Raw genomic sequence first — 13,997 nt, forward strand, 5'->3', positions numbered from 1 at the left:
ACCGATCAAGACAAAGAAATCTGATGTCTTGTTGCAACTAAAATGTCAAGGTCAGAAATGACCTCTTAGAAAGATTCACCCAACAAGAGACAAATTACAATTTCAATAATTGTAATTAAACTAAATAAGTAATGGGTTACAATTTACAGTAATTATAATTACAAAAGTTACTTATCACTATACAGTCTGGATAGTTTGCTAATCTGTCCAACTTTTGATGTCCACTTTTGAATTCTGTTATATAGCAGGAAGTTAATTTAGGTAGTATTAGTCCAGCATAGAATAATTTCAAACACTTAGTCCAAGTTGCAAAGGTGTCCTCAGAAGTCCAGTGCTAAAGAATGAATGTACTCACAAAACAGCATTCAGTCATTCATCAGTCAATTAGATTAATTCCCTTTTCAGATGTCCAGTATTTATATATAAAATATCATAAAAATCTAGAAATACTAAGAAAGTTCTAGAACAATTTAGAAAACAATAAATCATTGATGAGTCAGATAAACAATACTTGTTTGTTTACAAATTCTAGAAAATTCTATTATTGAAATAAGATGTATACAAATGTGCCATTTCTATATTTAGCAATAAAGGTCAAACAGATCAGGCCAAACAATCTTACAATTGTTAAAAATAACAGTATCCTAACAGTCTAGACAGCACATATTCAAGTTCAGGGACTGAGCTTAAGGGGTTAACCGTCATATATAATCAGCATTTTGGACATTTCTACGAACAATGGACAAAATGATCAATTGTGTTTCTTACAGTGCTAATTTATATATTGTAATCCCGTGAGCTATTTGATGACGAAATATGAACTTAATTATTTATTGTAGTGGAAAAGCCATGACTATAACCCCTTGAAATTGTAATCCACTAATATCTATAGCAATTGTTTGATAATCGTTAATTTTTGGTCTAGAGTCTGGCATGTCTGGACGTGCTAAATGAAATGGTACTTCGTATTTGAAGTCCTGGTAATTTCTCTGATTATAAAAACACCACATAATTCATTAGCTTAGCTTAATTTTTTATTCATCTTCGGAAGAAATGTCAGTTGAAAGTTAAACTTGATTTTTTTTTAAATCTCTTTTATCTGAACTCTTCCAATTTCATTGTTTCTATTGTAAATTAATAATATGACATCAATGTAACATTATATAATAAACGTATAGCTAAGATGGTTATAGAGCAGTTTGTTACCCCCAGAAAATCTTTGTCATCCTGAGACGTAGCTGAGGGTGACAATGTATTTTCAAAGGGTAATAAAGTCTCTATCACCCTCTAAGCTATATGTTATTTATTTTATTATACTGAATGGTCCATCGTTTTACTTTTTCAAACTAAGTCTTAACAATAAGTTTTATATGTTTGTCATAGTTCTTTATATTTTCTTCGATGAAATTGTTTTATTTTCATTCAAGTTCTTTCAAGAAACTGTAAACGTCAATTGTGGAACACACCCCTTTTGTGACCTGTATCGTTGTTGGACCTTTATCCTGCTCACAAGCAGAAATGTCAATAAGATGTCTTTTTGTATTGTATTGTTTTTTTTTTTGTGAATTTGTTTTATTTTTTACTGTTATAAGTTTTTCTTGTATGTAGTTATTTTATCCAACTGTTTACGAGACAGAATTAACAACAACAAAACAAAAAAGGTCCAGACTTCATGCAGTCTATGGAAATATGAACAACCATGACATAAATTCTCATTTGAACACTATCTTTTGCAATTCCAGCCTCTTTCACTTTTTAGTTTGACAAAACAATTATAAATGTTTGGGTACAAATTCGTAGTAAATTTGGCATCGTAACAAAATACAATTTAATTTATTGTGACATCTATCGTTAATTTACTCCTCTATCCTACATAATAACACCTAGATGGGCTGTCCCGTACTACCATACATCGTGTACTAAGTTACAGCCCTAGATTAAGCCTACCAGGAGGAATGACCCGGCCATCAAAAGCGACATTTTTATATAGCCTAGCTGGCCGAGTGATCTAGGGAGCTGGATATTGTGAAGATGCGTTGCCATAAATGTGTCCTAAATTTCAATTTCAATTAATTGATGTAATTGGTACACACGTTGTGCATATTGATTTCTTCAAACGCAAAACTGACTAAGATTGAACTTGTACCTATTTTTACCGAAACCAGTTTAGCTCTTCACGAGAGGGTGATAGCCAAAACAAAAAATTATCACCGTCTGAGACATGTGATAGAGAAAAATATATCGTATTGAACCAATCAAAATTCTGCAAATTCACATGAAGTATAATAATATGTGATACCCCACCTAGTTATTGTGGAAGAAAGGGGAATGACAAAATGTTAAAAACTCGAAAACTTCACTTCAGGTTTTCCTGATTATTTACCCTAACCTATGTTTTATGATACTAAACAACTGCAAAGTTTCCAAAAAATATCATAGGTCTGTTCTCAAGTTATCATCTGGAACCGTCAGGGACTGGCAGATGGACGGACACACTTTTCGGAGGGTATCACATAATACGGATTAACACCTCGCACAATTCATCATAGCAGTATATAGATTTCCGAAAAAAAGAAAAACAATGATGAATGACAAAGAGAACCTAAGTAGAAAGAGCATAGCCTTTAACCAGCACTACAGCAACACCTCTTCACCAAAAAAGCCTAATTTCCTTTTTACAAAGTAATAAATGACTGGTATACCACTTTGATTACGCGCTTTGTTCTTAAAGAGGCATCATACATACATCTATATTTCAAACTATTTGCATTACTTGAATATACATGCAACAGTGTTGTTTCCTCAACATTTCAATTTTTATACGACCGCAAAGAAATTTCTTCACAAGATGGTGATTAAATCTCCATAAAAGACTTGGCACGTATACATATATATGGTGTTGCCATAGATGTCCCAGCGGTACGAGTTCGAGTCCCGCGGAGGGAACGACCAAAAATTTGCTTGGCAAATTTGACAGTTCTGACATCGTTGGGAATTTTTCCGACCCTTCTATAAGTTTACGTTATCTTCCCTGTATCAATTTGATCCGATGGAGCAGTGTAGCATATAGAGTCGTCACATTCTGAGACGTTGTATATATATATATATATATATATATATATATATATATATATATATATATATATTACACCGCGTTTTAAAATCAGATTGAGGAAACAACTATACAGGCCATGGAAAAACGTGAGAGGGGAAAGACCATCACTGTACGAGCTGTAAACATTGTGACAAAGCATTCTGTTAACACTGTTGTTCAAAGAAAGGGTCTGACAAAAGTGGTGGTTATCCGACTGTGTGGGAGTGCTTTGAGAGGAGTACCCCATTCGCCGATTTTCTCGAAGACCTAGCTATATGTATTGATGGTGGAAACTATTTTGTCAATGGGAATTACAATGTTGACGGTAGTGAAATATCATCAGTAAATGAAGATGAAATATTAGAGATAGTTGGAGTGTCCATCAAAAAAAGGATATTTAACTTTGAACAAGAAGTTTTTGTTAAAACGATAATAAACAAGTCATACCCAAAAGCGAGTGTAAGTCTTTCTTACGCAATAGGTCAAGTAGACTAATTCAAAGCGCAAACGCTTGTATATTGAACAAAATTCTCAAACCTCTTTGTCAAAACACGGTTGCTGGATTCAAAGCCGTTATGAGTAACATGAACCTAAGCTGCCCTTTATTTCTGACACAAAATGACGACACTGTTGTTGGAGAAGATTATATTTCTTGATCATCCTATCTGCACTTTTGGTTCGGGACCAACAAATAGCATGAGAAGGGCTGCATTTTTATCCGGCGTGAAAGATGCAGTCGTGGTTGACATCGGTGGAACAACCACTGACGTTGGAATTTTCAGGAAGTGTATTCCAAGACAAGAATCTACAGAAGTAAAAATTGGAGGAGTATGAATAAATTTCCGCATACCCGATGTCCACAGTATAGGACTCGGTGGGGGATCCTATGTAAATTGCAATCGTTTAAACGTTCAGACAGGCCCACGAAGTGCAGGATGTAACATTGACAAAGAAGCTTTTACATTTCAGGAAAGAACTGAATCAGGTAGGCAGAAGTTACTGACGTCAAATATCTGGAGCTGTTGAACAAGAAGTAAGCCTTTCAAAAAATATAAATGCAGCAGACATTGATCTTCGTGTTTTGACAGAGACTGCAACATCTCAAACCGAATCTGAAGAAGAAGTCCGACAGAAAATAAGAAAAAACTTAATCGATAAGGCTTGAAGAAAAATATATTGCAGCCAAGTAAGGTACAGACTTGGCTATCGAAGGAGGAGCAGACCATACCTCAATATCTCTATTTGAGCTGTCATATACTCCATTAGCTTACGTACCTGGGGACGCAACACGAATTCAATGTAAATTCATAAGTGACTTAAATTTGTCAGCGTCAACTGCTGCCATCATTGAAGACTCATATGCCTTCATATATTCACAGTTGGAAGAACCAAACAGCTTCGAATATTGACAGCTTGAAGATCCAAATAGCTTCGAATATTCTTAATTGGAAGAACCAACTACCTACAGTGATCATTTTGATAGGACAGAACCTTGCATTAACGAAAACAACGAATGGTTTCTTTCACTTTATGACATTGGGTGTATTGCAATTGGGGCCGGAATTCTTGGGTACGGTGGTGGTGGGTCACCGCATCTTGGAGAATTATTGGTAAAGCGTGCCATAAAAGACGGCAAAGAAATCAAAGTTGTAAATCCGATTAGGTTCTTTGCTCGTGGAAACAGGACTGACGATGTTATCATCCAGCCTGCTTTTATGGGAGCACCATTAGTTACTATAGGAAAACTGGTCAGCAATAAAATCAGTTCTGCAATGCAGTATATGATAGATTTGTTCTCGGTTGGTCAGTATCAAAACGGAGAACTTAGGAACAGAGAAGGTATCAATGTTGAAGAAGAAAATGAAATTTCATTTATTAATGACTACCAGATAGAGTTGCAAGAGAATCTTGGTAACCAACAGATGGTTTCTGCAGTAATGAGTGCCGAGATTAAAAGCTATTGAGCCTCTTCTGGTCGGGGGTTCGTATGGACTTCCCGTTCTTGATTGTGATGGGATGGGAAAAGCTTTTCCAGAACTCCAAATGTTTGGGCCACTTATTTTTGACGCCAGACCGTATCCAGCAGTCTTAGCAGACGACAAAAGCAGGCGAGCTGTTGCGCTATTTGCTAATTCAGCGACAGATTTGAAGAGTTTCTTTCGGAAATTTGTAGTAGAAATGGGATGCAGTGGTGCAGTAATGCTTCCCGTGCTTTCACGTGATGATGATGTTCTAAATAAAACTGTTCTGTTCTCCATAAGCAGAGCACGGAATCTTGAAGCCGCCGTAATGACTTCCCGAAAAGAAAAGTCCACCCAGTTGAACTAGTTGTGATACGAGAAGGTAGATTAATTTCTGGTAAAATCGTTGATGTGAGGAGAGAAACAACAGGAGTTTTTGACAGAGGATATGTTCATGTGACTGGATTAGACCAATGCATTAATCAGTTAATCGCTGTTGAATTTCAGTGAAAATCTTCTTGCAAAAAGAATCGACTCCGTAACAGGAGAAAAACGTGAGATTTTATGTTGCACCCCAGATTTGATTTTCATTGTGGACAATGATACCGCCGAACCAATTACCACAGAAATGGTAAGATACGGTCTGAAAGTATCTGTCATAGCTCTTTCTATACCGGATATAATGAAAACACCGACAGTACTGCGGATAGTTGGACCACAGTCATTTGGATATACAGTCCAATATGAATCTTAAGGAGACTACGAGAACATGACTTCCATAATGTCATAAATATGTGTAGGTATTATATACGCACAGATTGAAAGCCGTATTAGGAAAACGTAATATTGTTCATGCTCATTGCAAATAGACTAATTGACTCCTTTTGTAAGATGAACAAAAAAAATACTTAAAAAATGCAATTTTGATCAGAAGTTTAAAAATCACAAAATGCATTTCAAATATCTGACAATCAAACTCTTCAAATCAATTTCCGATACAAAAATTCCCATGTACCACGAATGCAAAATTATAATAATAACACCCTTTATGGCATGTGAATTCTTTCCTGTTTTTCTTTTTTTTTTTGCGATAAATTTAAGGGGCTGTGTGGCAGGAATTACATGAAGATACTGCATTTTAATAGTGAGTATTATGTAAAACACAAAAAAATATGTACTGTTATTGAATTCGTTCATCAATTAATTATAAGTATTATTAAAAGCAATTTAATGTTCATCAAAAGCAATAATTAGCAAACTACGTAGTATCGGAACCACTTATCCAATTGCTAAATAAATGTTGTTATATAGGTAAAAGAATAATCAAGGGAAACAAGGTTCTAGCGGAAATCAACAGAATGTAATTCAGGGACAAAGACCAGACATGGAAAACAGACATACACAAAAAATAACATAAATTAACTAAAATAATACAAACAAAGTAACAAAAGTAAATGAGGAACTCGGACTCCACTGAAAACTGGAAGCATGGACCAGGTGTACCGGTATGGTAAGCGTCCTCTGCTGTTCTAGAAACACCCGCCGAGTTGCTCATAGAAAGTAAAGTCCGGAGTAGACGAAAGAGGAAAGGAAAACTATGACACGATGAACAAGCAGTTTTCATGGTGCCGATGGGTACACCATAACGATCAACGAGTTCATGATGGCGATCATAAAACTTCTGTAGTGATGACTTCAATCTTGTAGCAATATAACCCTGTTCCAGAAACCAAATTGTAAGAAGTCTAGCGCGATACAAAAAACTCTGACATAACTTTATGAGTTGTGATATAAAAACTAAATACTACTCAGAAAGTTTCAACTGTTCAAGGGATATGGATACTGTTAAATTTTTTTCCACATTGTTATCTGAACAGAATTTTGTTCATGCTATCAAATCTTTGAAAAATAGCCAGGCATGTAGCGATGATATGATAAGCGACTGGTAGTCTTATACCTGTATTTGTAAAATTGTCTGATTTTGTATTGGAAAGTGGTATTATACCATACTGATGGTCAAAGGATTTTTTCTGTCCATTTCACAAAAAAAGAAAGGTGATCCTACAAATATTGACAAATATCGGGGGATTCAATACTAAGTTGCTATAGTAAATTGTTTACTTTGTAACTTTTTATTGTATAACAAACTGCTTATTTACAAAGCGTTAGTTTGATATGTGAAGAGCAAGCAGGTTTTAGAAAAGGATATGGCACTGTTTACCATATCTTTAATTGAAATGTCTTATTGATTTGTATAGATTTAGAACAAAATATTTCGTGCCTTTGTCGATTATCGCAAAGCTTTTGATTCTATGATTTTGATTATGGTAGAAGCTATTACGTTATTGAATTGATGGTAAACTTGTGATTGTTGAATACAGTCTGTCTTAAGTGCTATGTTTTATATTGTCAAAGATTGAAACTTAAAGTATTTACTGCCAAGACATCTATTGTTATAATTTCCAAGAGCAGGCAGGCTGAAAACCCATATTTTATGTACATTTATCTGGTATTGTTGAATTCGGATATCTTAGTACAATATTGTCTAGAAAAAATGTATTTTTCACCTTTGTTCATCTAGCTTGAAAAGATGTTTTATATTCTGCGCAAAGAATCATTGCTTGTCAATAGATATTTTTTTTATATAATTGTTTGCTGCTATGGTTGCATCCAAACTAGTGTATGCAGCTGCGAACAGGGGCCACGAAAATATGACTTAAAATTCTATCTGTACAGAAAGTTGAAAAAGTATAAAAAAGCAAATTACTTTGCATATGGACAACTTGTTATGGAGTACCCATGTCTGTTTTGTTAAATTCACTGTACAACCGTTGGATTTAAGATGCATCTTGTGTGCATATATATATATATATCACGTCTCAGAATGTGACGACTCTATTCACTACACTGCTCCATCGGATCAAATTGATACAGGGAAGATAACGTAAACTTAAAGAAAGGTCTGAAAAATTCCCAACGATGTTAGAACTGTCAAATTTGCGAAGCAAATTTTTGTCATCCCCTCCGCGGGACTCGAACTCGTACCGCTGTGACATCTATGGCAACACCGCCTGCACGAAGTCCAAGGCCCTAGACCACTCGGCCTTGAAGGATTTATAGTATTTAAATTGCATTTAGGAAAAATTAAAATTGATGAAAAGTGTTTGGTTTTTGAAAGTCTTATGTTCATCAAGGCAATTATTTACTTAAGCTGAAATTGGTTTTATTTGAGTATAATGGCAGTGTAGGATAATTGCAATTAAAATATTTTTTAATGTTAATGCCAATCAACTTTTAGACAAGTTTAAAAAATTAGGAAAATGTTGAAATGGAACCAAAAAAAAATGAAGTTGGATACTGTCTAACTAGTAATTACAGTTTATTCTTCAGAAATCAGTAGTAAAGATTAATATTCTGTTTCTGCATATTGGGGAAAATTGTTCTAAAAGCATGGGTAGCATAAATGTATGATAACAGTTTTATTTTATATCATGTAATTTTTGAAATTTTATTCTTGCTTCAATTTTCTGTAGCATCAAAAATCTCTTGTGCTAACACAACTTTTATTTTTTTCTTCTGTCCTGTTCTGGCTTTTTTATTTCTTGAAAATTTCAATTCTGCCTTTTTATTTCAAATTTAGTCCTAGCCCCCAATAAAATCAAATGGTAATTCCCCAAGTGATATTTACATTCCTACTCAGCGTTGTATAATGTACATATGCTCGTTTATACTATCACGCCTCTTGTGAGTCATTCAGTAAAATAATTATCTAATACAATTAGACGCGAATTATTAAGATAGAAGTTTTTTTTTACTATTATTCATTGATACGTGTCATATGCGGCTTTTAGCACAAACAATAGGGATTTTATCAACTAAGTTTATCAAAGAATTTTATAATATATAAATTGAATCACGTAATCAGAACTAAGATGATGCCAATAATCAAAAAGATTTTATGAATGCAGCTCAGCGCACTTTATCAACCTCCACACTGACATTTTTATTGTGACTATGCATAACTATAAATATAAACTGGCGAGGTGTTATTGTTTCTTAGGTCTGCATTATGATTCAATGTTATAAATGACAGGGAGTACAAGTATAATTTATATTTTTACTATCCTGGTATTATTCATTTCAGTTGTATGCGTTTAATTTTTCGCTTTTCGATCTTTAATTACCGAAATTTGTTTGGAAATTCACTTCGTCTTTTTATGCCTCAAATATTAGAAACTTAACATAATAGTTGCTGTGTTTATACTTGCTAATTCATGTCCAAACTCAGCATGAAGTTATGCGATTGACATCAGAGCTTAGGATTAGTGAGGAATCTAAGGCGCGTTGTAGCTGTCACTATAGGATTCGAGCTAGGCGGTTGAGACCTTTCAACACAGAAAACAGATCAAAACAAAGAAATCTGATGTCTAGATAGCACATATTCAAGTTCAGAGACTGAGCTTTAGGGGTTAACCGTCATATATAATCAGCATTTTGGACATTTTTGCGAACAATGGACAAAATGATCGATTGTGTTTCTTATGGTGCTAAATAATTATTGTAATCCCGTTAGCTATTTCATTAATTTGATGATTAAGATTAAACTTGTACCTATTTTACCGAAACCAGTTTAGTTTGTCACGAGAGGGTAATAGAAAAACAATTATCACCCTCTGAGACATGTGATAAAGCAGAATATTACCCTCGTATTGAACCAAGCAAAATTCAGCAAATTGACATGAAGTATAATAGTGTGTGATACCCCAACAAGTTATTGTGAAAGAAAAGGGAATGACAAAATGTTAAAAACTCGAAAACTTCACTTCAGGTTTTCCTGATTATTTAACTTAACCTGTGTTTTATGATACTAAATAACTGCAAAGTTTCCAGAATGAAATATAATAGGTTCGTTCTCAGGTTATCATCCGGAAATCGTCTGGGGACTGACAGAAGGACGGGCGGACTCACAACGTTTCGAAGAGTATCACATAATACGGATTAGCACCTCGCACAATTCATCATAAAAGTGTATTGAATTCCGAAATAAAAAAAAAACCAAACAATGATAAATGACAAACAAAGGGAACCTAAGTAGAAAGAGCGTAGCCTTTAACCAGCGCTACAGCAACACCTCTTCACCAAAAAAGGCCTAATTTCCTTTTTACAAAGTAATAAATGACTGATATACCCCTTTATCTTGGTGAAAGAAAACAAAATAAAATAAACAATTTTACGCGCTTTGTTCTTAAAGAGGCATCATACATGCGTCTATATTTCAATATATTTGCATTTCAACGGAGGGATGAACATGTCTATTAATTTATTTCCCTTATTACTTGAATATACATGTAACTGTAACAATATTCCTGAATTGCGGTTGAATGACTCACAATAAGTCACCTTTTGATTAAATTGGAAATATTAATTCAGCATCTGTAAAAAAAACATAAATGTAGGTTAACAGCGAACTGGAAACCATGATATATTGTCTTATACATGCATCAATGTACGCGTACTTTCATGTAACATTACATTTGATTACCTAAAATTCGTTCAACCAGACACATACATTTAAACGCTTAACGAAAAAAAAAACCAAATAAATAAAGAGGTTTAACAGCATTTTTACTCTGAAACGGAACATAGTTTTAAAGAAGTAATCTACTTTTATTTACTTTTCCAGTGTCAACCATAAATGACAGGATTGAAGCAGGGGTAGATGTAGGAGAAACCAATGCCGATGCTGTGATTTTACAAATTAACTGTGACAAACCAACTATCCCTGCATTTGCCATAGCTTTGACTTCGGCTGATGTCGCCTCTGGGGTCATATATGCCATTTCCCAGAACATCGAAAAACGTGAGAGGGGGAAGACCATCGTTATACGAGCTGTTAACATTGAGACGACATTTTGTTCTGACCAAACTGTCGGTTATCCGACTGTGAGGGAGTGATTCGAGAGGGGTTACAATGTTGACGTGAAATGTAGTGAAATGAAGTCAATGAAGATGAACTATTAGAGGTAGTTGGAGTGTCCATTAGAAAAGGAATATTTAACTTTGTTGATTGACGAATATTTTCTCCATTACGTAACGAACAAGAAGTTTTTATTAAATCGATAATAAACAAAACATACCCAAAAGCGAGTGTAAGTCTTTCTCATGAAATAGGTCTAGCAGAACTAATGGAACGAGAAAACGCTTCTACATTGAACGAAACTCTAAAACCTCTTTGCCATATGACTGTTTCTGGATGCAAAGCCGTTATGAATAACATGAATCTAAGCTACCCGTTATTTCTGACACAAAATGACACAAAAATAACTGATTATGCCCTTGAACATTCTGTCTGCGCATTTGCTTCAGGGCCTATAAATAGCATAAAAGAGGCTACATTTTTATCCGGCGTGAAAGGTGCAGTCGTGGTTGACATCGGTGGAACAATCACTGACGTTGGCATTTTGAGGAAGGGTTTTCCAAGAGATACATCTACGGAAGTAAAAGTAAAAATTGTAGGATTAAGAACAAAGTTCCGGATACCCGATGTCTACAGCATAGGACTCGGCGAGGGATCCTATGTAAGTCGCAATGGTTTAAACTTTCAGATAAGTCCACGAAGTGCAGGATATAACATTGGCAAGGGAGCTTTTAGGAAAGAAATGAATCATGTAAGCTGGAATTACTGACGGCTACGGATCTGGCTGTTGCCGCTGGAAATACCTAACTCGGTAATAAGAATAATGTAGATGGTTTGTCATCGGATTAAATTTTAATTGGTAACAAAAAAATAAAGTCTATGTTAGAAACAGCCATTGATTATGTCAAATTGTCATCTAAACCACTTCAGGATACTTCTTGATCCTGCGAAGCTTCTCAACTGACATATCCTGATTTTTATAAGTTGCGAATGCAGTTGGTGCTGCACTGAGTCAAATATCTGGAAGTTGTTAAACAAGTAGTAGGCCTTTAAGAAAATATAAATTCAGCAGACATTGATCGTCGTGTTTTAACAGAGACTGCAACATCTCAAACCGAATCTGAAGAAGATGTCCGGGAGAAAATAAGAACTTAATCGATAAGGCAGTTCTTGAAGCAAGAGATATCGCAGTCAAGAAAGCTTCAGACTTGGCTATCGAAGGAAGGGCAGACCGGACCACAATATCTCTGTATGAGCTGTCAGACACTCCATTAGCTTACCTGCCATATGCGTAACAAAAAATCAATTGGAGGAACTAAATAGCTTCGTATATATATTCTTAATTGAAACTAACTAAAGTGATCATTATGATAGAACAGAACCTTACATTAATGAAAACAACGAATGGATTCTATCACTTTATGACATCGAGTGTATTGCAATTGGGGCGGGAATTCTTAGGTACGGCGTTGGTGGGTCACCGTATCTTTGAAAATTTTGGCAAAGCGTGCCATAAAAGACGGCAAAGAAATCAAAGTTGTAAATCCAATTAAGTTCTTTGCTCGTTAAAAAAACAGAACTGGCGATGTTATCATCCAGCATGCTTTTATGGGAGCACCGTGGGTTACTATAGAAAAACTGGTCAGCAATGAAATCAGTTCTGCAATGCAGTGTGTGATAGATTTGTTGAGCTTCATCTGCATTCCCGTTCTTCATTGTGATGGAATTGGAAGAGCCTTTCCAGAAGTCCAAATGTTCAAAAGATATGGATGCTGTTAAGTAGCTGTCTTTGTAAGAATCATACAAAATCTGAAAAATGCGATACACCCCAAAAAAGGCTACATATTTTTATTTTTGTAATTAAGTTGTTTTATGGGTCTATACTATGGAATTTGTAATTATTCATTCAAATCCTCCTGCTCTTAGAAGATAATCCACATTGAAACTCCAGTAGATTCTATTGTATTTGAGCGCCATTTACAGAGTTATCTCCCTTAATTTTAAAAATCTACTGTGCATTCTATATAGAATTCAATACTAAGTTACTTAGGTAAATTGTTTACTTATATATTGTATAATAGAGTGTTTAATAAGTTAGAAATTTTAGGTTTGCTATATGAAGAACAAGCAGGCTTTAGAAAAGAATATGACACTGTTACCATACCTTTAATTTGAAAGGTTTTATTGATTTCATTATTTAAAAAAATAATAATAATTTGCGCCTTTGTCGATTATCACAAAGCTTTTGACTCCATGAACAGAGTTTTAGTTTGGTAGAACCTATTACTTAATGGAATTGATAGTAAATTGGTGATTGTTGTACACATTTTCTAAAAAAACTGCAGTCATGTTTAAGAGATGGCTCTAATTGTTCAGACTTTTTTGCATAAAAATTGGGGTGCGGAAAGGTGAAAACCTGTCACCTCTGCTATTTTCTATTTTTCAATTATCTCACATGCTTGTAATGATAACAGTGACGTATGTAACATGCCACATGTCTATTCACCAATATGAAGAAACTAGTCCTATTTGAATCGAAATAAACCACGGAAATATAATATATTTGTTTATATGCATATGACACTGTCATTTATGCTGAATATAGTCTGCCTTTAATGCAATGTATTTACATTGTCAAACATTGAAACTTAAAGTTTATATTGCCAAAACAAATACTGTTATAATTTCCAAGAGCAGGTAGGCTGAAAACCTTAATTTTATGTGCAATCATGAACAAGTATCTGTTATTGCTGTATTCCAATATCTTAGTACAATATTTTCTAGAAAATTGTACTCTTTACACACATTTGTTCAGCTTGTTTTACATTTTGCACAAAGCAAGAATTTGTTTTGCTTGCCAATAGATATTTTAATACAATTATTTAACCGTTACAGCCATACTATTATATGGAGCTGCGAATAGGGGATACCGAAAAAAATAATCTTTACATGAAAGTTAAAAAAAAGAGTTATGTAAAATTACAAATGTAGTTAGTTTTACTAAATTATTAATTGGTGAAAATAC

The 13,997-nt window shown here is 34.4% G+C and overlaps 1 protein-coding gene and 1 pseudogene across 1 annotated transcript in view; both read left to right on the forward strand.

Moving 5' to 3' along the window:
* LOC148617305 (uncharacterized) overlaps window positions 1–13,997 on the forward strand; it is a 38,197-nt gene extending 24,200 nt beyond the window's left edge. The window contains exon 4 of the transcript XR_015922470.1: window positions 10,739–13,997. The gene's annotated coding sequence lies outside the window, so the exon portion shown is untranslated. The remainder of the gene's footprint in view (window positions 1–10,738) is intronic.
* On the forward strand, window positions 3,192–5,809 carry LOC148617306 (uncharacterized; annotated as a pseudogene).

The sequence above is a fragment of the Perna viridis genome, chromosome 5 (genome assembly GCF_037379345.1).
Source record: "Perna viridis isolate PV_CMFRI_1.1 ecotype Kerala chromosome 5, ASM3737934v1, whole genome shotgun sequence".
Taxonomy (NCBI): domain Eukaryota; kingdom Metazoa; phylum Mollusca; class Bivalvia; order Mytilida; family Mytilidae; genus Perna; species Perna viridis.